This window comes from Agelaius tricolor, unplaced genomic scaffold, assembly GCF_023055355.1.
Source record: "Agelaius tricolor isolate 1412-34295 unplaced genomic scaffold, bAgeTri1.0.p SCAF_12, whole genome shotgun sequence".
Lineage (NCBI taxonomy): Eukaryota > Metazoa > Chordata > Aves > Passeriformes > Icteridae > Agelaius > Agelaius tricolor.
In genome coordinates, this window is record NW_027269272.1 from 13,571,641 (window position 1) to 13,595,220 (window position 23,580).

Sequence of the window (23,580 nt, forward strand, 5' to 3'; positions counted from 1 at the left end):
ATGAAAAAACCCCTGTGTGTTTGTGAAATCTGGCCTTTATTTTTTATCACTCTCATGACAAAAAGTGTTAGAAAAATGTCTTAAACCACTACTTGGGGATTTCCTCCAAGCACTATGCCAGCTGCTCGCAGCCTCCATTGTGAAATGATGGGCTGCTGGCATAGCCAAAGTACTTTACACTCCAGCAACCACTGGATGCATAGCAGCCCTTTGGGAGTCATTACCAACTGGTGTAATTTAGGGCAGCCCTGAGGCACCTCTAAGTCACAGTCTTCAGGAACTGGAGGCTATAAAGGTGGCAAAACACCTCTTCTCTAGGTCTATAATCTGCAATAACATTTACAATACAGACTGCATCATATTATTTCCATGTTTAATTAGAGTACAGAATATCAAACATTTTGCTTTAACACTACCCCGTGTGCTGTTACTGGTTCTGTATGTGATTTAATGGGTGATCAATCATTCACATATCAGTGGTGATGTAAACCTGATGTTCATTTGCTCTTTTTCACTTCATGCATGGATCTCATGTAACAAGAAAAGAAATATCTATGAGGAATGTGGTAGTTCTGCATTGCTGTTAAATCTCAGCAAGCCCTCTTAGAATTCAAGAAATAAGGTAGCATCAGTTTACAGACCAGCTTTTCAGTGGCATCATTCCAAGTCTGTGCTATTGGCCAGGCATGGCTTATGCTTTGCTTTCATAGCCAAATATGTGATGCTTGACATGTCAAGTCAGCTGCTGTTTTTTTTTTTAAGAGTGACTATTGTTGATACAGCTGTGAAAGAGTCCCTTCTCCTTCCCAAAGAATTATCACTAAATTGCATTAACCAGAGAGAGACCCTCTTCACTGGATCAGCACTTAACAAAAAGTGCCCTGTCATCATTTTCCTTTCACTCTCTTCTCACTACCCTTCTGATCTGGTGCTGCTGTCCACTTATATTTCAAATGGGTATTATCCTGCCATTCGTCTTCATATATCAACAGGAAAATCACCTTCAAGAAATTGGAAGGGTTAGGCCTTCCTTTCCAAAGGAAAAATGGTCAGATTTATGCCACTGTTTCAGGCCAGAGAACTGAGCCCAGCTGAGCTCAGGAAGAGAGAGATAGGGCCAAGGAGAGCCAGGCGTGGTGGTGTCTCCATGGGAGGAGAGATGTAGGAGGAGGATGCCTGGCAGGGCCGTGCTGGGGAAGCAGAGCTGCAGGAGTGCCTGGGTGCCCAGGGGATGAGGGAGAGGCTGGGATTTCCCAGCTATGCTAGGCACAGAGGACACGTGGATGCCATTCCTCTGTGCTGCTCTGCAAGTGCATCCAAATGCTCCTTTCCAGGAGCAAAAGCAGGAAAGCAACCTGAAACCCACCAGGGAAAAGGGAATAGCTATTTTGCCAAGTGATAGCAACACAACTTTGTTATAATCGTAATAATAAAACAGAACTGCCAAGTGATGACTTCTCTGAGGTGCTTTTAACCTTAATAAGAGCTCCATTAATTTTTCATATTATTGATAAAGCAAATTAATACATATCTCCAAACAAGCAAAACATAAAAAGGCATCAAAACTAAACTGAAATAATTGAATATTATTTGTAGAGAATGCCATTAAAATAATGTAAATCTTCTTTTGTAAATTAACTTCATGCATAACTAGAAATGATTAGCATGCATATATACCAACCTCTGTGTTTGTAATTTTGACACACATCCTAATAGACTTGGGGTGTTTTATTCACTTACACTCTGAAAGTATTATTCTGTATGAATGCACAGTAACTCAGAGAGAACTGGAGGGAGGACATGAAGCTGGTGGAAGTGCTGTCACTGAGCCTCCAGGCCATAAGGGAGCATCTCCCTCCCATGGCAAGGACAAGTGGGAAGACATTGGCCAAATATTAACTCTTCCACATAGCTGGGGGCATCTGGGCACTCCTGAAACCATTGGCAGTGCATATTTTAGTACAAGTACAAATAGTGCTTTTAGACATCTACAGCTCGTATCCCATGGCAGTGGGAATTTTCCTAAGTTCAGAGAAGAAGTAAGGAAACTTTTTAATTAGTATTTGGGCAGATGTACAGTCTCAATTACAAAACCCATGATCTTTAGCTTCGCCTTGCAAGGGACAGTGTGGAGGAATCATTGCGAATAAATATCAGTAAATAAACATGTACTTTCTTAGGCCAATTTTCAAGATTGTTCAAGTTATCTAAAATCTGTGTTTGGATGATTGGTGGTAGGTTGATAAGAAAGTGATGATAATCTAGTTAAATTTTTCAGAGTTTTACAGTAGATTCTCAAGGAAATTAAATAAATTATCCTCAGTTTGTGTAACAGCTCTTACCTGAATCCACAAATATGAGTTACCTTCTTCCTGGAGCAAAGCCAAACAAAAGTCTGATGTTCTGTTCCTATCAGTCCCAACAGCTCCTAAAAGAATTAAATTTTAACAAAATATTTTATATTAATGACTTAATTAAAATAATTCATTTGGTGTTTTCTACTTAAAACATTAGAAATTCATAAATGCATATCTGAATGATAAGTGGCTAGGGAATACTTGAAAAAGTCACAGGAGAAATCAAGATCCCTTTCACCAATATCTTCTACAGCTGTGCAGACTTCAGGTAGTCAGAGCAGATGTGAACCCAGCCCAAGCACAGGCCTGCCATGTGCTGGGAATTTGGAAAGCTCTCTGTATGTACTTGTTTTAAAACTGGGACTAAAAGGCATTGCTGAAAACCTCTGCCAAGCTCTTGGTGTCTTGAAAGCCTGAAAGAATTAAATCCTCCCTCATGTGTTTGTGACAGACTTTGTTTTAGTTCTTGTTCTTGTACCCTATGTAAACAATAATGTTTGTGAGCTAGCAGTGGGCACTTGGGAATAAAAGGATAAACAAACAGGAATATTAAATACTGTAGTTTTTAAATTTCTGAGCTACAGATATAAAGCCTTATTTTAATTAAACATTTTCTACTTCTGCCTGCATCAGTATTAAAGTTGCAAATTTATCCAAGGCAATTTAGTGTTTGAGCAGAGAGATAATAATCCACATTTAGTGAAATTAGCCAGGAGGGTAGGCTCCTGTCTAGAATTATTTACATTCTTTGACCCTTTAGGCTCAACTCTTTATCCAATCAAATTTATCTAGCAGAACTTGTAGCCTGACTTGTTTGTGTCATACACATTTGGCATTAAGGCTGCAGCAGAATTTTGCAAGTATCTGGCATATCCTTGATAGCACATCTGGTGAGTATGGACACTGTTCATTAGAATAACTTTGCAAACTGATAACACGCCAAAGCTTTGACAAAAGTACTTATGGTAGATGTCAATCATCTTTCTTTGCCAGTTTAAACATGCACCCTTCTGGGAATAATTTTTATCTATTCTGGCACATAAAACATAATGAACAATATCTTCAGGCTTTGCAAATGAATGCAGGTCCCTGTGTTATGTATACTGCATGTGGATCACTAAACAAATGTACCAGCAGGAAGGATGGTGTTTATATATGGTATCAATAAAAATCTGTGAGAAACACCAGGCAGAGTAAATCTGTGACAAGTAAGGACTGTATGAAGGACAAGAGGACTGTGGATGTACAGTACAGCTACAGCAGTCACTAGCACAGCCCTGGTGTGATGGCAGAGCCTGAAATGGGCCCTCTAAGAGGGATGGACACCATTCTGATCTGAACTTCTGTTGCACTGGGGGATCACACTTAGTATAGATTCTCCTGCCTTCATTGCTGTTACTTGCACATAGATTTTAATTTGTTGACTTCCTAAAATACATTTCAGTAGTGAAACCGTGTTAATAATGAAGTGGGAAAAGGAAGCTGCACAAAAAAAGTACAGAGTATTGTTGTCTTTCACATGAACACTTTGGGTTTCTTTTAAATATGTGCTGGTAGAATATTTCAGATTTGCTGAATACAGTAGTTATTTATGCTTTTATTTTAAATGGGGATTACAAATTATCCGCCTTTTGTCATGCACAATATGCATATTATGGTGTGGATATTGTGTTACCAATTCACTGTAACTAAGTACTTTGCCACTTTAAAAAAAGCCATTTTTGACCCAAAAGACCATAATGGAGCCTTTCAAACTTGTTTAAGGCAGCTGCCATGAACTGAAAAAGTCATACAAAACAAGCTGTATGTAGAGCAATTTAATATGTAGAAACGTGCATTTTCAGTAAAATACAATGGCTGGCTCAGATTATTTTAAATTAAAAAAGTACTGGACCTCATTATCTTCTGATGGTGAGGAAGGCTTCAGATTAGTCCTGTCAATAGCTACTAACTAGCAGGTGAATTTACCAAATTACTTTGCCTCCTTACTGATGAGGGTGGCACCATGTATGCACAATGTGAGCTTTCATGGGTGTATGAAAGCAGCCTCTTAGCACTGAAAAACACTAAAAGAACCAGACAATTCAACCAAAAATGTATTTTAAAGTATTTTTAGTGGTTTAAATAAAAACACATTCTTGTTTTTTTTAATGTGGTTTTCAGTATGTTCCATCTTTTTAAATTTAGCCTATTGCGTCAATATTTTATATGTCATCATGAATGCTGTCCTCTTGTTAATGAAATAATGATTCAAGCCACAAAATTGAAACCAGCTGGTTTGTCTGAGCTTAAAAAGAATTCTGTAAAATGATTATGGAGAAAATACATGGAACCTTGATAATCTGTTGTTGGTAATTAACTGCTGGGGCTAAGGGTTGCCTTCAGTTGCCTCAAACCAGGACCCTGATGCCATCTGGCAAACCTGGGGATGTCACCAGCCTCCTAGTGCCAATTCAGAAGAAAACAGGGCACTACAGACCCTCTGATACATTTGCCAGTGGGTGTTGCAGACACCCTGGATAACACTGGACTCTCCTGAGAATCAGTACCTAGAGGTTTATATCTTTAATTCTTAGTATGATTTGTATGAAAATGGAGGGAGTGTGTGTGTTTGTATGTACCATGGAAACATTTATGAATCCCCATAGATGTTCAGGAATGTGTATGTGTTGATGATTAGATGTGTTAAATAGCTAACTTAAATTTGCTATACAAATTATAATTTTTCCCCCTAAAACTTTTTTTCTTATTATTTTATTTTTAGCAAGAGTACTGCAGCACCCAAAGCTCACAGTATTGCCTCTTCCACTAAATAATCATTAGAAGTTCTAAACAAAGAATCAAATGATGGAGCCAAAGCACACTGAAATCAATAGGAGTCTTTTCCTTGACTTCAATGGGCTTTGAATCAGCATCCAAATAGTAACTGCTGCTGAACATATTTACAACCACAACATTTTGTGTGACACTCTGTGGACACAATGGTGCAATTTACTTGGGAAAACAAATGGAAACATACTCTTAGATGGTGTGACCAGTACTACCACACACTCAAAAACTCAGTCTTGTGAATTTCAGTGGTATCATTAAAAAATAATTGATTCAGCTGTGCATGTGAGGGCACATAGGCAGAGTCTGTCCAGACCAGAAAAGGACTCATGCTGATGCTTCTGAAACCACTGCCAAAGAAGAAGAGTTGTTGTTTGAGTCAGTGTATTCAAATATTAAAATTAGAATCAGCATTATTTTAAGAATGTACTCATAAATTGTAGCTGCTGCGAAATTTCTAAACAGAGCAAGTTGGTGTTTTTTGTTTCTAACACTAATTAATCAGTAGTAGTCACATTAGACTTACTCAGAGCATGCTTGTATTGGCATGTCTGATTTCAATTTTAGAAACTACCGTGAATTTATTAAGTAATTTGCTATTTCATACTATAACATGTCTCAGTAATATAGAGAGTGTTTACAGTGTCTGATGCCTGCTGTAAGGTAAGCTGGGAGGTCTTTCCTCATTCCCTACCTCAGATATGTAATACAATAACAGACATTGCACATTACAATGACATTCCATTATGTTGCACAGCATCATATATTCTTAGCTCCCGAGGGAAAAAATGACCACTGCAAATTGAAGCTAGCCCGTGGACTTAGCCAATAATTACTGGATCTCAGCCAGATACATTCTCACTTACATACACCTACATAATCATGAATTTAAGTGATGTTTAGTAGATTAACATCCAATTAAAAATACATTTTGATCCTGTTGCAGTAGCGTAACAAAAATATTTATGTAGCACACATTGCAAAAGAGATTAATTTCAGTGTGCCCTCTTGAAACCTTTGAAGACATTAGCAGCTCTCCAAGCATGTTGACTATCTGGACAAGGAATTATTATATCCTTGTCAAATTTTAAATATCCTGCTGTTAAAAATATTAGTCACAGGAGCTGCTTGACAACAGTGTCACAGTAAATTTTTTAGTCAGTACGAACACGGATAACCTGATACATAAAATCGTCTCTTAGTGTCTGGCATTCAGTGGTAAAAGCTGAGCACTGAAAGTTTCCTTGGAGCATTGGCAATACCCTGCCAATAGATATACTGTACGTGCCATTTAAACCAGCTGAGTACTGCTTTTCCTCTCCCTCCCTCCAGTTTTTCCATTCCCCAAGGGGCAATCCTTTGGCGCACAACCCATTTAAGTCAAACAGCTATCATGTAAAAGTGGAGATGAGCAACAAAGCACATCCAAGGGAAGCAAGTTAAGATCTAGGCCCTGAGGTTTGAAGGGGGGGCTAAAAAAACCGAGCCAAAGAAATTCTAAAAAGGCACTTTTTTGACTTAAAAAAATAAGATTAGAAACTGGCTTGTATGAGCCCAACTGTGATTAAAAAAATAAACCTTTTATAGTTAAGACAGAATTTTTTTTCTTTTTGTTCTTTGACTTTTCCTTGCAGAGAAAGAGGCTATCTTCACTTAATCAGAGCAAAGAAAGAGTGGCTGAGGCAGAAGCCGCATCATGTGGGTGAAGGTCAGGCCAATTTTCACCCATGTGATGCTGCTTTATCACTCATGGAACAAAGATTAAGGCCTTTCTTTCTTTATCCTTTTGTGCTTTCCCCCATTACTTTAACAGATCTGAACAAATCCCAGGCAGTTCATCCAAAAGTTCCTTTTAGCTACATTTAGTTCAGATCCTCTAAATTCCACATAAGACTTCATGCTATACCAACATGAAGAGGATATAAAATCCACATGTGTAGGGAGAAAAATGTTATAGAAAAACACAGAAATCATTGCAGAATATGATGACATCAAAGGTCTTTTCAGTTGCAAGAAAATAGGCACATCCAGGAATCAGAATTATCACTATTTTTATTCCTTTTTTAAAAAAGGAATAGGTTTTATTGCTACAGCAAGAGGCTGCATAAATAGTAATGTTTGTTAAAGATAAATTTAACATCATAAAAATCTACTTTAGCCCCTAGGTTCTGATAAAAACCCCCACACTAGAAATGCCAGTTTGTTGCTGCCTGTAACTGTAAAAATGTTATATCACAAAAATTAGCTTACATTGTGTATGTTTACACATCTTGTCAGTAGCCACCTTAATCAAACACACCAGAACTGCATCAACTGCAGAAATAGGTCAGGATGTAATTTTTACACTGAGTACCAGGGAACTGATTGAAAGGGCAGTTGCTGGATTTGACTGTGCTTTTCAGCCCTTTGGTTTTATTCTGGTGGGGGAAGCAGCCCTTCCTAGCTCACTGTTTGTTTCAAACAAGCTTCAGGAATGCCTGTTGCATTTATTTAATTTATCAATCTCTTGATATCTTAAAACAATCACTATACACTGAGTCAAATAGTAGCAATCAGTTATGTAATCACAATGACCAGAAGTATATTTATGTCACTTGTCTCAGCTACCCATAACACTTACCCTTTTACATACACTGACTGCACAACATTTAACAGATTAAAAGGTATGGAAGATAAAGCAGTTAAACATTTAATAAGTGAAACAGGTATCCTAATGTGATTCCTAGCATTGTGCCAGTGGTGTTTGTACCCCCGCAGTGATCAGAGTGTGTTTCCAGATTTCAGAGTCCCTGTTTCTATGCAATCAGGGTAAATGCTACTCTTCCCCTAATGTGGTTTTAGGAGAGTGTGGAGAGCCCTGCACAAAGCATCAGCTGAAGCATGGAGCCACTGCAGCTTTTCATACGAGGCACTAAAAAAATTGGTTTATTCTCCTGTACCATATGTTATAATGTACTGGAATGTCTCCTGAATTTTTAGAAGTTTTATACTCATCATGTTTACAGAACTAAAGTCTTGGCCTTATGCTGAAGTCAAAAGAAATGTTCTTTGACTCCAATGAGTCCTTGTTTCATCCAGTGAGTCCAAGAGAAATATTTCAGCAGTGGGTCCCTTTTCCTTTGAGTAATTTTGAGGCATGAAAACCGCTAATATAGGTGTGAGGAGTTCAGTGTCTGAAAACTGCTTGGATGGGATAATATACAAATGTGCTCTTACTGAGGCTGACAGGAGGCTAAAAAATAATGTTACGCATACATTTCTTAAGAGCATTGTATTCATATTGTTTATACCAGAAAATATCTTCCTATACATTGTCCAGATTTCTGATGCAACTCAAAGCATTCTCATTGTTTTATCAAAACAATGATAGCAGCAGGTTTTGGATTTTTTTTAAACAGAAAATGCCAGGAAACTTCTGTCATGAGTACTGATAAACAATTTGGGTTAAAAAAGCTGCAAAAACTTCTCCTTGTACCAACCTAAATCCCACCTCCTTTCTTCAGAAAAGACCTTTGAAATGTGTTTCCTCTGGCTCTTTCGGTAGGTTTTCATCAGGTGACAATTCAACACTCTTGCTGAGATTCCTTGGCTGGATATTTGTAACAAAGTTTAAATATCTTTCAAAGTGGTTAAATCCAGATGGGAAATACTAGATATTTCTTAAACTCTACAAATGCTGATTTCCAGGCAATGTATTTTGTCTCAATGCAAGTGAAGGGCTGAGAGCAGTGGCTACAGGCAGTAAGACACAACAAACTCTGGGACTGAGATTTTGCTGCACTCCATCCACCCTGTGGATTGTACTGTGTGCTTTTCATCCTCTGTTGGAGGAATATGAATTTGACTAAATGCCGTGTGACAGTGTGGCTGCTGTGGAATTTATTCATTTTTCTTGAGCAGGAGATCAATTAGTAATTACTTAAGGGCAGTCCTTATAGGCCATCTAGGTTGGCCCTTAATTAACCAACAAGACATGACAGGCAATGTATTTCTGGGCAATTTAGCACATCTCTTAGGGAGTTTTTAAGGCATGAGGCCGAAGGTCAAGTGACTTTAACCACCTGAGAAGTGCAGAAATCCCTTAGAAATACACTGTCTAGAGTGACTTATTGCTGTTATTAAATGGAATTTGTGAATAAAACTAAGAAAGACTGTCAGCCCCAGGCATGAATAGGGCATTATTAACATGGATATGACATTGTTGACAGCTAATCTAAAGCTCCATTTGTGTCCTGAGCTCTAGACCTATTTCTTTATACTGTATATTAATACAAGGAAGATATGTTACATTCTTCATATATTTTTACTATAGCTGTCTGATGAGACCAAGAGACATAGGTTGTTTTTTTTTTTCAATTTGCATTGCACATTTCTTTCTTTCTTTTTCTTTTTTTTTTTTTTTTGAGTGCTGAAATACAGCAATTAAACCTTGTATGCCTAACATCCCATTTTTGGGCTATATAATAGAAGTCTCTTGAAAGAACAAAATATCCTTCTTAGGACATAAAATCGCTATTCCTGACATACTCTCCCCTGCCATCCTGAGATCTGCCCTGAATTTGTCTCCTCCCTGGCTCAGCTGCTTCCCCTGTCCCCTGCTGCTGGGCTCAATGTGCCTGATTGTCTGTACATGTCAGTGTGTTCAGGTTGAGGAAGTGCACCAGAGCAACAGTCACATGTAGAGATGAATAAACAGAGTCAATTCTAGCACCTTCATCTTACCTATGTTTTTCTCTTTATTTTCTTTTTGTCTTTCTCTTTTTAAATTCTTTTTCCCCCACAACAAAAATGTAAACTTTTAAAGTGCATACATGCTTTCCTAATACCTTGAATTAAATGTGTGGTAACATTGCCAAAGCAGAGCTTGTCTCCTGAAATTTGGAGTTGCAGAAAATGGACAAGAAACTGAACATCTGTTGTAAATATTATCTTTCACCAGACTGCTTGTGTATAGATGTAGATATTTTGGCTTTGCTTGTTTCCATTGGCTTGAATTGTTCTTGGGTTTCTTGATGCGCCTGTTATGATCCATACGCCGATACTTGTCCTGCCCTTTGTTGGTTCTGTTTGTTGATCTACAGCAACAGCCAATTCCAAAGGCCAGCATCTTTTCTTGAGAGAAGTGGCAGAGTCACATCCTAACCTTGCCCTGACCAGCACAGCTCCATCACTTCTGTGGGAATTGCTGGAAGGCTGCACACTTGTGATCTTGCATTGACAGGGGCTCCAGCTGCCCAGGGCTTTTCCTGCTCTGCAGCCCAGCAGGGCAGGGCAGGGTGGTGGAGGAGATTTCCCTTTCCTAAGCCTGTGGCAGTCTAAGAGTGCTGGAGAGAGCAGGATCCCTGAGCCCTGCCACAGAGCTGCTCCCTTAAGCCTGATGGCTCCAGAAAGTGCTGGACTGTGCTGCCAGGAGGTTCTGACATGCACAGTGTATCTCTGTTTTCCAGGAGGCAGAACAGCTACTTAGCATGTGGTGTCCAGTTCTTCTGCACATTCACAACTATGTCTGGCGTGTTGTGAAAGTAATGGATTTATTGTGCATACCTCAAATATTTTAAGGGTATGTGAATTCACATTTTTGTCTGGGAAATCCTGGGCAGAAATATGGAAGTACTGATGTGGATTCTTTGCTTAGGCTGACAGGAACTAAAGTAGGGCTCTCCACACATGCAGATAATTTGGGGGAATTGTTGTAGGATTAAAATGCAGGAATATCGTGTATATTCCCTGAATCAGTTCTAACTACAGGGGGATAGATCAGTTAGTGCAAGGAAAGGTAAAGCAGGTTTAAGAAATAAGAGGGCTTTAGAGGTATACTTTGAAAATCATTGTTTTTAACAGCAGTGATCCATAAAACTGGATTAAATCAGCATTTTTGAACAGGCTGAGCGCACTGTAGTTTGTGAAAAGTTCCACGTACTGCAGTTTCAACCAGGTAACCTGAAATCTAAAAGTACTCTGTACTAGCCTAGTATAAGTGCACTAAGAGAAAATTTCTTATAATTGCTAATAGCGAAAAATGGTGATATTGTCTAGGCACATGGCTACCATATTAAGTTTGAGCTGAAAAATCCTTTTTTTGGAGCAACTTTGAAAATAAATTTTCCTGAAAATCTGACTGTCCTGAAACTGGTGATTTACCGTAAAACAGCAAGAGACATGGCAGCCTTACAAAGCAGATAATTCTGTGTTATTGAAAAACTGAAACAGCAAGCAGCAAAAAATAAAAATGTGCACATGTTCTGGTATCAGTGAAGAAGAAATTTTGCTTTTTGTGCACTTGCTAAGTAATAAAACAATTAAAAAATTAAATAAAAGGCTTGATTCTAAAGAAACAAAGGAAAGATAATTAGTAACTCATATTTCTGGTTTGGATCATACTGAAGGTGATATTGAGCCACAAGGAATGACTAATGAATTGTGGTCCACAATCCAAGACTTCCTGGAAAAAAAAGTAAAAAAAATAGCCCTTATGGCAGCAAAACTACCCCCACAAATGTCTGTACCTAGAGCAACCCTTATCATCTCATATGTTCTAAGACATGCAGGTACTGCTGTCATTTATCTAGATTCAGCATTAACTGGCAGTTCTGAACTAGTTTAAAAATGATCAAAAGCATGCAAAAGAAAAAAAAAAGGGGTGAAGAGAAGAACACACACTTCAGAGCTCCTCACATTTTACTGTGCATTGCTTCCCTGCTGTGTGATTTCTCTGTTTTAGCTTCAGTACTGCTGTGGCTGCTATCTGTCTTAATGGAGAGGTTCATAGCTTTGACTGATCCTGTATCCAAACCTGCCTCTGCCCATATTTGATCAACCACACCTGAGACTGAGATGTGTAAGAGCCCTGGACAGGCATAATGGCTGCTTAATCAAGCAGATGTACCCAAATAATTTTTATATCCAAATGGTTCCTTTTACATCTAAATGTTTGCTTTAGAGGGGCTCACAGGTTCTGCTGAGCACTTGCCCTGCAATCTCAGCTGTTGGCTCCTCCTCTTGTGTCTTTTGGCACCTGGTGCAATCAGCACCCAGGCTCTGGTCTGGCAGCTTGGGGACTGCCAACATGGGCAAGGCAAGACTTTCTGCTATCTTTCACAACACAAAGGAGTGTTAACATAATATAGATGTCCTCATTATAGGGCATTACTCATAGGTGCTTATTTTAAAAAGTGTGTGATTGAAGGATTTTAGAGCATTTGTAGTTAAGCTTAGTTCTTGTTTTTAATATGAAATCTAAAGTAAATTCCCTCCCTTTGTTTGTACAATCATCCATTCTTTTAAAAAGTAAATTACAGAATTATTGCAGGCTGACCTAATGAAAAAGAAAAGAAAAGAAAAGAAAAGAAAAGAAAAGAAAAGAAAAGAAAAAAGAAAAGAAATAGAGAAACTCATTACAATGAGGGAAGATATCATGGTCATGGGTTGAGGAGATAAATGAATGAAGAAAGGCCACGGAAAACAGAATCAAGAAAAGTGTCACAGAAAAACAGTGAGAGGAAGGGAATTATAGAGCAATGAAGAGCACATTAAAAAAATGATAATTCAGACATATTTGAAGAAATGAAAATATGGTGATTATTTTTACTGCATGACAAAAGGAAGTCTTCTTTCAATTTGGTCTTGCAAAATTAGACTATCAGTGAAGATATTCAGCATGAATTATCTGGTGTGTATTTCTGTATTGGCACATCTTCTACACCTTATTTGCAGTGCATCCAGTCTAGAATCCAAATAATAGTAGAAGAGGCTTAACACACTTTCTTAATCCTGGTTTATGTTAATTTCCTTAGGAAAAGCTTATTCTTGTCCTTTTCTGAGAACAAAACCAGAACTACTTGCAGTCTTAGAGGTAGGACCAGGTAAAACAGGAAATAAACACCAACACCCTATGGAGCAAAGGGCACAAATTCTTGTAAGTAGCTTAATGCAAAGACTTAATACATCACTGACACACATATACTCCTTTTATATAGTTTATATATATTACCCAAGGTAGTATTGGAATATCTACCATAGCATAGATTTTTTTTTCTGTGAAAATAATCAATTTCAAATTGTTTTCTGTGAAAACAATTCAATAAGTAACATTGTGTGTACTGGTGACTGTAGAAGTTACTTCTATACTTCCATTACATGCCATAGCCAGTTCATTGAATATTGGATATACTTGCAAGAAGGCAAGTGTATGTGACAGAAGCATGCATGTGAACACTGTCATGAAGGTTAGGGAGGTTGTACAACTGAAATTAAAGACCAATAAATCTATTCATTTCAATATCCATTACTTATTTCAATTAATGCTATGGCCACATGGCTAAGTTTGTTTCCTTGCACTGTATTAAGGTGTTAGAGAAAAATCTGTTCCTTACTGTGGGAAGAAAGAAAAAAAACCAACCCAACAATCAAAGATGGTTGTTGCAATGATTTTTTGCTAAATGATGTGAAAAACATAACTCTTTGAACTTGTATTTAGCTACAGAGGGTTTACACAGCTTTTAAAGAGAGTCTTTTAAAAATAAAACAGCTCATGCTTGCCCAGCTTCAACACACACCAATTATTTGTGCCAACTCTATTTCTCCTTTAAACATGATCTATGCTCAGAAAAGATTTCCTGTGTCTAAAAATGGCTTGTTAAAAAACAATAGAAATTCACTGAAATTAATTATTTGACACTTCTTTTCCTGATATCTTGCAGAGTATAATAGCCATATGTGCTCTTAACACATTTCTGAAACATTTTTTCATTAAATGATGTAGTGTTGTATATTAACAACTATGTATTTTGAGGAAACAATTGTTTTCAGTAAGGGTGTACATTTTTTACAGAGCATTTGGGTATCTTGGCCTTTATTTCATTTTGAATTTCCCAAGACTTTCCATTGAAGTAACATTTACTTTTGAGGTGTGTAATTGGGACTCAGCATGCTCTGTGCTGTACCCTTTGATGTTCACCAGTGCTGTTAAAGAAATGAGTTAGAACTGGGAGTCTGGTATCTGCTAGGGCAATTCTTAAACCCGCAGGATGACTGCCTATTCATTGCTTCTCTTTCTGTATGTATTTATAGCCCTTTTCTTTAGGCTTCCTGAACTGTCATGATACAAGAAGAGTCCCAATTAGCCAGATAAGCAAGTCAGGTTTTTCATGGGATTAAAAAAACATAATAAAGCCAGGCAACTAGTTGGTTAAATTCATACTCAGAGGAACTGTGGTGTATTTAGTTTGGGGGTTTGGGGTTGGTTTTTGGCTTCCCTCCCCCCAACTCCTTTTTGTCTTGTTGCTTAACTCAAAAAAATGTGTCTGATGAGATATCAATACCTCGGGGAATAATACCACATTATTTTTTTCTGCCTCTGGTATAATCATTTGTCTCTTTAAATTGACATCAGCTGAGGCCACTAAGACCCTCACACCAAAAAAACACTTGTGACCCCCTGCACTGCCTTCAAAGCTTATTTTATAATTTCTGGTCTGCTTGTTTTTGATCTGAGGCACAGTACATATTTTGGGGGCAATTTCACATATTATAGCAAACTAGTCATCTCTGTCCCTTCTACTGGCCTCGTTTGAAGTTCTAGAACAAGCCCTTTTTGGACAATAAATTTGCTTAGACTAAGTCTTTCATTAGCATAGGAGGAGAAAGTGATGCATTGACAATGCTTTTAATTCAGGCTTCTTAACTGCTGCTTTCTGTCTGGAAGAGGTTTTTTAGACTGTTTTTCTGTATTGGGTTCTTCTGTTTTATCTCATCCCAAGGCTGTCTACCATATAGCTTGAACTATTCTTCACCTAGGGAATTGTCTGGTTTTGTCTCACTTAGCTTCCATTCAGGACTACTGTGCATCATAAGTTATCCCATAAGATCTACGTTCTTCCTCTGCAAAAAATGTGCTTTTGCTTCTGCATCAAAATCACAGGTCTGGGGCCCCTGAGAGGAACATCTTTTCAGAATTCTCAGAAACTGCAGATGAAGATCACCTTGTCCATCTGTTTTACACAGATGTTCTCACAAGGAATGGAGGCCCAGTACAACAGGAACACAGCGGTGGACTTGGCAAGAAGTCCATAGGAGATTCCTCAGGAAGCAGCTTGTCTACAGAGTGCTGTTTCCCAGAGTAAAGTTGCAATCACACATTAAATGGGAGGTGGTCATCATTGAGGTGGGGTTGCCATGCCTATGCTTGAGCAGGAAAAGAAAACACAGCTTGTCTAATCTTTTTTTTCCATGGTAACTCAGCTGATCTAATTAAGATAGTCTCTCCATCACCATAAATGGCAATATACTTAAACACTGGCACACATGAATCTTAACAGTTAAATATGGCAGGTTTTGTGTTCATGAAACAAGATAGAAACAGTTTTGGCATTCAGCAAAGGGACAGAAAGTTTCCTAGGTAGTATTCACAGCCCACTGGTCAGAGATATCCCCAGGAAAAACTTTATGGGAGACCTGCTTACACAAGGGAACAGATTCAAATTGGTGTACTCTGCTTGGCCTTTTCTGTGCATCAGCATGGTGTCTCTGAACTTGTTCTATCCAGGCAGTGAACACACACCACTCCCACAGTTTCAATAAAGGGGGAGCACCTCACTCTTCTCTTGGTCATCACAAGGATTGTTTTCAATGGACAAAAGTATCCAAGAATCTCCCCATCATTTTCTGGAAATGGTTGGACAGAACTGGATCCTGACAGGTAGATCTTCTCTCCCTCGTCTACTATATATTGTAATTTATTTTGAATTTTGGAAACATTTATAAATCAATTTATATAGTATTTATCATGATGTTCTGTATAACAGTTAATGTTGTATCAGTTTTGTTATACAAAACATTATATTATATAATATATAAAAATATTATATTATACATTTTTGTTATAACATTTGCCATGGTGCTATACATTTTAGAAAAAATAATCTACTGGAGCGTACTGGCTGCAGTGTTTCGGGCAATCCCTCTGCAAGGAGTGTCCACTTAAAAAAAGGGTTTTTTACATGACCATAAATTTCTAAAATGTTTTGCATTTTTGGTTGTAGGTCTGGTCTGCCCAGCTGGGGTTATTTTTGAAAGTTGAACAAAAACAGGTTAGATGCTAGTAGATGAAATATAAGTAAAAACATACTTCCTGCTCCTTTAAAAAATGAAGCTTTTGGTAAAAATAGAAATTCAGCTGATGTGACTTGGGTATGAAAGCTGTGTTTGGAAAGGAAATAGTCTTCACCAAGGGGTGTGAACAGTCTCATTCCAAAGGAGATGGTTTTGATTTCTCTGAGGTTTTTAAAAAATTGCTCAGGACCTGATGTGAAGCCCATTGACGTCAAAGGAAAGATTCACAGTGCCTTCAATGGGATTAGGATCAAGTGTGAGCTGAGCATGGAACACTGTTCAAGTCCTTTACATCACCACCAGCATTTTGACATCTGATTCTTAGAATGTGTGTTGACCTGGCCTCTGGCTTTGGGACAGTGGGTATAATTGCATCTCCAAAAGTAACTGCAGGTATAAATCAGTGTTCAATTCTTTTTGTACCTAGATCTAAAGTTTGATCTCAAAATGAAGCCTTGGTGATGAATTCTGTTATGCAGACAGCAGAGAGTGGGACTTTGGGGTGGTTTCAGGCTCATTTTGGTGCCCTGGGTGATTCCACATTCTTAATTTTTATAGCAACTGCTGGTCCATGAGCCACCTCAGATTTCATTTGGGCAAAAACTTTGACAAGACAAGGGATGCTGAACTGGACTTTAAGTTGCTGCATTCTGTATTTGAAGAGTTTGTTTAGATAAACTGAAGACAACATTCTTACAGGATGAGTGAAGGATGTTGCACTTCAGATGACCATGAATGACATAGTTGCTGGGATAAATAGAGATGCTTTCTTCTGATAAAGACAGACAGATATAAGCACATACTTTTACTGCCTATTAATGAGTATTTAATCCGCAGTCTAAATTCATGTCAGTGTAAATTAATAAAATTACAGATATGCTCTGCTGGCCAAATGTGAGTAGAAGGGACTGCAGAAATATCTGTAAATGTTTTTCAGGTGGAGAGTGAAAAAACACTGGAATCTCCACCTGGGATAAAGCGTGTCTTCAGCTGCAGGAACTTCTGAAGAAAAGGGACTATATTAACTGTATGGAAGAGGACAGACAGACAAGGAAAAGACTTTTGACTGAGATCCAGGATGAATTTTTCCATGCTACAATGTGGTCTGGGGATGATAGCCAGATGCCCTCACTTTGATCAGCCAGTTAGCTGCTCTACTTGACTTGTGAGGCTGGGTGCTGGACTGAGAGTGAGGCAACTCAAGACACCAAGATTTTCTCCACAACAGAAAGATGCATAACATAAGAAAGACATAGGAAAAAAAATCTTCCCAACATCTCATTGTGATTACTATTTTTTTCCTTTTCAATAGACTGTCTAAACTATTTAGCTTCCTTTAAAATCTCTAGAGTGCATTGGCACCATCAATGACCACACTTAACTAGCTGCTGGAAAAAATGGGCTAAATTTCTCTTAAGCAAAATAAATATAATCCAACTGACCAGAAAGACAAATAGAAAAATTTCCCTTATTTCCAATCAAGATTTGATGCAGTAAAAGAGCAGATAAAATTCTGAATGAATTACTGGTGATGTTGAATCCTAAAATTTATATAATTAAATAGTAATTCATTCTGAGACTAATAATGATTTAAATTATTTGGATTTCTAGTACTGAAATATGGGACTGAACTGAGGATAAAAAATGCATCTGCTGAGTACTACAAATCTAAGCTATGAAGAGTTGCTAAGCATATATTTCTTATGTTGTTAGACTTGCCAATCTCATTGTTCAAATAAATATTTATTGCAAAGCTTACTTTTATAACATTTTCTTAATCCTGCCTGCTTATTTTGTTTTACTTTATACAAATGTAAAATCTCTACAAAGAACCGTGGTTCTGCACTTTTTCCAGATCAAATATACATAACTAAATGTTGTTTCTTCAATAGTAATTCAAAAATTAATTTTAAAGAATATTCTTTCTAGTCTTTATTTTCATCAGCTCTTAACAATTGGCCTGCTTTCTCTTGGAACTAATAATGACAATGACTTCCCAAAAATTTTGTCATGATTTAAAAATTTTCCTTTTAGACATTCTTGGTAACAGTTTCCACTCATTGGATGCAATCTACAGATCTGTGGGCTCAGAGTGATACTCTTTTCACATTGCATATGAGGATAGTCTAAAGCACTATGTGTAGTCATATTGTGCTGCAAAACTATGCAGATTTAGGTCACAAGTCCTGCTTAAACTACATCATATAATGTACAGTTGTTCAAGATCCAATAACGAATTTAAAATTGAAAGTTAATACATTACATTAATAATATCATACTGCCTGTGGGATCATTTGTCAGTGTTACCATAAAAGACTGATGATTTGATAACTGAAGAGTATTTATTATAGGGGCAATTTGTACTATTAGACTATAAATAAGAATGTCTTGGCATTTCTATAATAAATCCTATTTTCAGTGGTCTATTACTCGGTTATAAAAAAATCACCCTGGGCTGAATTAGATCTATTGGATGTACAATAGCAATAATATATTACCAAAATGTACATTTAATCCAATGAGTAATACGGCCTTGAAAAACCCTTAAATGTGTATTAAATTGATCACAGATATTATTTACATAGAGATTGGAATAAATCTTTTGGATACTGTCAATATTCTAAACAAAAGGTCTATAGGTAAGATGCTGATCTTATTTGCATATCTAAAACTACACTAGTGTCAAGAGAGCTGCCCCAGGGAAAAATGATCCCTGATGAAAAATGTGAAGGAGAACAAAATCAGACATGGATATAGAATTATTCAAAATTAGCTATATAGGATGGGCTTAGATAAAATGTAAGAAGCTGTCAAACATCATACATGCTGTCAGACTTTTAAAAGACCTGACACAATAAAAGGAGAAACTATATCCAGGGAATGACACTTGGCAATTTCTGTTTATCCTTGGCCAGGTTGTATCCTGCCTGAATAGTTATCAGCAACGTAAAGGATGTCAGCACCACCTTTCCCTTGGCAGGCAGGAATTGGACACAGGTGCCAGGAGTGTCCCTTCCCGTTATCCCCTGGGTGGGAACCCCAGCCAGGTGGATGAGGGGGTGTGGGAAGGAGATGGGCCCACAGAGGTGCTGAGCAACATCAGCACGGGTGGCGCACAGCGTGAGCATTTTACTGACATGCTGTGCTGCACTGGAGGCATTGTGCCTCTCCAAGGTATAATCCCTTCCAGAGTTCTTCTCAGAGTTGTACCAAGCCACATCACCCTTTAATTAACGCTGTGCCTAGGAGGCACAACTGAGCCTTTAGTATAGCCACAGGCTTTACATACACCTTAACTTGCAAATTGCAGATAAAAACACTTAATTTAAGTATAAACTGCCTCTTCCTTTTTTTTTAAAGAAAGACCTTGATTTACATATGGAAGAGAAAGTAATTACATTTAACAGATGTCACAGCTCTTAAAGAATATCTGATAATAATTAATCACTAAGAAAAAAACAGAAAGAAGAAAATTCAATTCATTTCAGAGCTGCAGTCAAAACCCCAACCTCTGAAAGGACTCTGTTCTGTTCTACTCAATTATATCCTATTCTACTCTTTCTCAGATTTTACATTACACATATTATTTTAACATTGAAATGTTTTTCCAGACTACTACATTCAACAATATGATTGCATTCTTTTCCATCAAATATATTCCATGAAGTCAATCAGAACTATGACATCTCAGTGTCATGTGGGACCGCCAGGCATCTTTCACAATTCTCTAGCCACAGGATATATTTTTTAACTTCATCTGAGGTCATCAGAGTTTATTCTCATCATAACATTGAGAAAGTAATTGCTAAGTGAATCTAATCCTGATCTGCCTCTACCCCACCCTCCACCATCCGCATGTCAGAGCACTGGGCTTCTGTGTTTATAAATGACATTTACCCTCCTATCTATCCATTTTGCTTAAGTACTTTCTCAGCAGAGTGCAGAGAAGCAGAATCAGGATGCTCACAAGACCTTTGCTTGAATATCCAGCTCATGATCAGAGACAGACGCCAGGGCATGTGACATTTTTATGCTATGTCAGTACAACATCACATGTGCCTACACCAAACTGAATGGTATTTCCATGAGTTTGAAGAGATTTGCCCAGCATTTTTATTCTTCTATATTTTCTTCTCTTTTAACTAACAACTATTAGCAGCTTCTGGTTTAAATGTGATTGTGGCCTGAAACACAAAACATTTTACTCTGCTATTCAATGCTTTGCATCTTTTTCAGCACATATATCCAAAGAAGAAAATGGTTTATTTTGGAGTCCACATCAAAAGAATGTTAGAAGTCATCAAAGAAAGTGGAGAGTAGAGCATATGCTGTTTTAAGGATAGTTTCAGTCCTCTAAAAATTAGAAGCCAGATTCTGCTCTCACTGGTAACAGTGGGAAAATTTCCACTGACTCCAGAATATGAAAAATCAGATCCTGTAATATTAAAACACAGATAGATATTTCTAAGGGAGAGTGTACAGGATATTTTTACTCAATATCAAAATATAAATGCATACAACATAAGCCTAAAGGATAAGCTTTACTGGTTTTACTGAGAAGAGAATAATGAATGAACCAGAATTTGCAAGGACCATACCATTAGCTCTTTAACCTTTTAACCCCATCAGGGTGTTTTTTGCTTGTTTGCTTTTATCACAGAAAGGTTTCTATTGTAAAATTATTGCTACAGATGCTCAAGTTACCTGGAATTTCTTAACTCTGTTCATTTATGGAATTTTGCCAAGTGCTAGCTGGTTTTACTGTTGATTATAGCTTGTTTATTATAAACTACTGTATAATAGAAGAGGTGTTTTGGTCAAAAGTAGTGAAGAGGTGTTGGGGTTGCTAAGTCAGAGATTTCTTGCTCAAGTCATGGTGTTGGCAAAGCAAGTGAGCAGCCATTCCTCTCCCTCAGAAAGACCAGGCTATGAGCCTCATTTCTCTCTGAAGTTAACACAAGTTCACTGTCACTCTTCAATATGCAAGGAATCCTCTGTAAGCACAACTTGGGTCAGTACAGGCATCCCAAGCTGGGACAGAGATGGCAGTGATGCAGTCAGGCTGCTGGCTTGTTTCTCTGTACAGCACAGAGTTCTTGATTTTTTTTTCCACAGCAGCAACAGAGTAACCTGTAAGTTCAGAACATAGTTCCAGTCTACCTTCCACATAATTTACTTCAATTTGGTTTCTAATGCAGAAAGTAATCTAGCTTTAAAGAAATTCCTTGGAGCAGGTAATGTTAGCATTGGATAGTCAAACCAGGTTTTCCTTCCTATCACAAGGCCACTCATGGTATCAGTCCCAACAGTCATCAGCACCCAGGAAAAACCCTGCCCTCTGCCCCTCAGGAGGCATCCTCTCTCAGGATGTATCAGAATCAGCAGTCATGCTCTTCCTGCAAGTACCTGTGATGGTCTAAAGTACAGGTTTAGGTAAAGGGAAGCTCAAGGTGAACTTGTATCTAATAGGGCTGTAAGTTAATTCACCATTGCCTGATGGTAGCCCATGGAGTTGAATTGGTCATTAATGGCATAGAAACCACAACCAAGCAAACAAAGACTGAATGAGCATAAGAACAAAGAACAGAAAAATGAGCTATTGAAAGCAGTTTGTGGGCCACTGATTTAACATGTTTTCCATCTCTGGTTCCAAATGATTGGGTGAGATTGTTCAGAACCATAAGGGTCATGCATTCATTCAAAACTGGGTGGAAAAATGAAATCAGATTATTTCACTGATGCCCCTGACTAGGGAGACTCCATGTATTTGTTAGGGTAATGTTTTAACCTTCCATCCAAAAACAAAATGACCTCTCATGGCATGCCTGATAATTTAGGGTCTTCTCAGGTTTTTGAATTGTGCTACTGTATGTAGCTGAAAATTGTTTGATAAACATCAGTAAGTGGCCTGGCTTTAAACCAAGCCTGTCATCTAGTGGAGTGCTATGCTATTCCAACTTTAATCTAGATAACTGGCACATATAAAATAAGGAAACACAAATGTGACACAGCTGCAGCTAGTCTGCTGGAGCTAAAATGCTTATCAGTGTTTTATGCCTGTAATATGAGACTGCTTGGGAGAATCCTATGTGCAAAAGAGTAGCAATCAGATTGTTTTGATAAAATTGGTTCTAAAAATGTTGGAGATTTAGAATTTATGGTGCCTTCAGTTTACAGTAAAATGCTTCTTGTGTTATGACTTCAGTAGACATTAAAAATGCTGCAGAACTATGGTCAAACTTCACAAGTTACCACCCAAAATGTGCAGCAAGCAAGATTTTCAGTAAAGAACAGGTTAATGATCAACAGCCTAAAAGCAAGGCCCCTGACATAACTTAAGAGTGGTTTGCTAAGTTGTTTCTGAATAATGTATCTGAATGAGCCAGGAAAACACAATGTATGAATTAAATTTACTAAATTAGAGTCGGTGTAGTAAATTAAATAAATAGTGTGTGATACAAGTGCTTTTGTTGATAGTGCATTGATTATAATGCCATATACTGTACTAAAAATCCAATAAATACAGAAAGTCAGCTGGATAACTAGAGAATAAGTATACCCAGTTCTGGCATTTGATATTGTTCTGCAGATATAAGCAACCTTATTTGTGTTCTAGAAGTAAAAATACACTATCAATTACCCTACATTTCAAAACAGGAAACAGGTGCTCAGAAAAGAAATAGATCTACTCCTTTAATTTTGGACCTAGACACAATATGGGGGAAAATCAATTCTGGTAGTGGAAGAGGCAGAGGAAAAGAAATGTAAACCAGAAATTTTTTGCTCAACCAAGTTGTACTGTACAGCTGTACTGAACCTGTTATTAGGTCCATACTATATGCTTGGTTTCTCAAGAGGTTTCTCTACAAAGGTGTAACGTGCAGCTGTGATTACAATATTGGTTGAAAAAATCTGAAATAGCTGCCAGATTTACCAGTATATCACTGGGATGCTGAAAAATGATGGCTTTGGCTCCTTGCTTTGCACCAAACTAAAGAATATCGTACAGAGTTGAGTAAACACCCATGCATAGGCTTGTTCTCCTGGGACAGTAGTGTCCTGTCATCCATGAAATGCTTGCAGAGGTTTTCTGAGACTAATGGTCCAACCTGGAGGCTGATGTAACCTCTACAGCTCACACCAGACTGCACAGAACTGCTCAGGCTGGGCAGGTCTGGTACCACCAGCAGATGCCTATGCAAATCAAAGCTGCATAATTTACTCAAAATACTAATAGCTGTCACAAAGCTGTGAGCTAGCAAAGACAAAACAAGGCAAAAATATT

The 23,580-nt window shown here is 37.8% G+C and overlaps 1 long non-coding RNA gene across 1 annotated transcript in view; it reads right to left on the reverse strand.

Annotated features, from left to right (window-relative positions):
- The window catches only part of LOC139594949 (uncharacterized), a 130,118-nt gene that overhangs the window by 21,956 nt on the left and 84,582 nt on the right, over window positions 1-23,580 (reverse strand). The window contains exon 17 of the long non-coding RNA XR_011680797.1: window positions 2,343-2,428. This is a non-coding gene — a long non-coding RNA (uncharacterized lncRNA). The remainder of the gene's footprint in view (window positions 1-2,342; window positions 2,429-23,580) is intronic.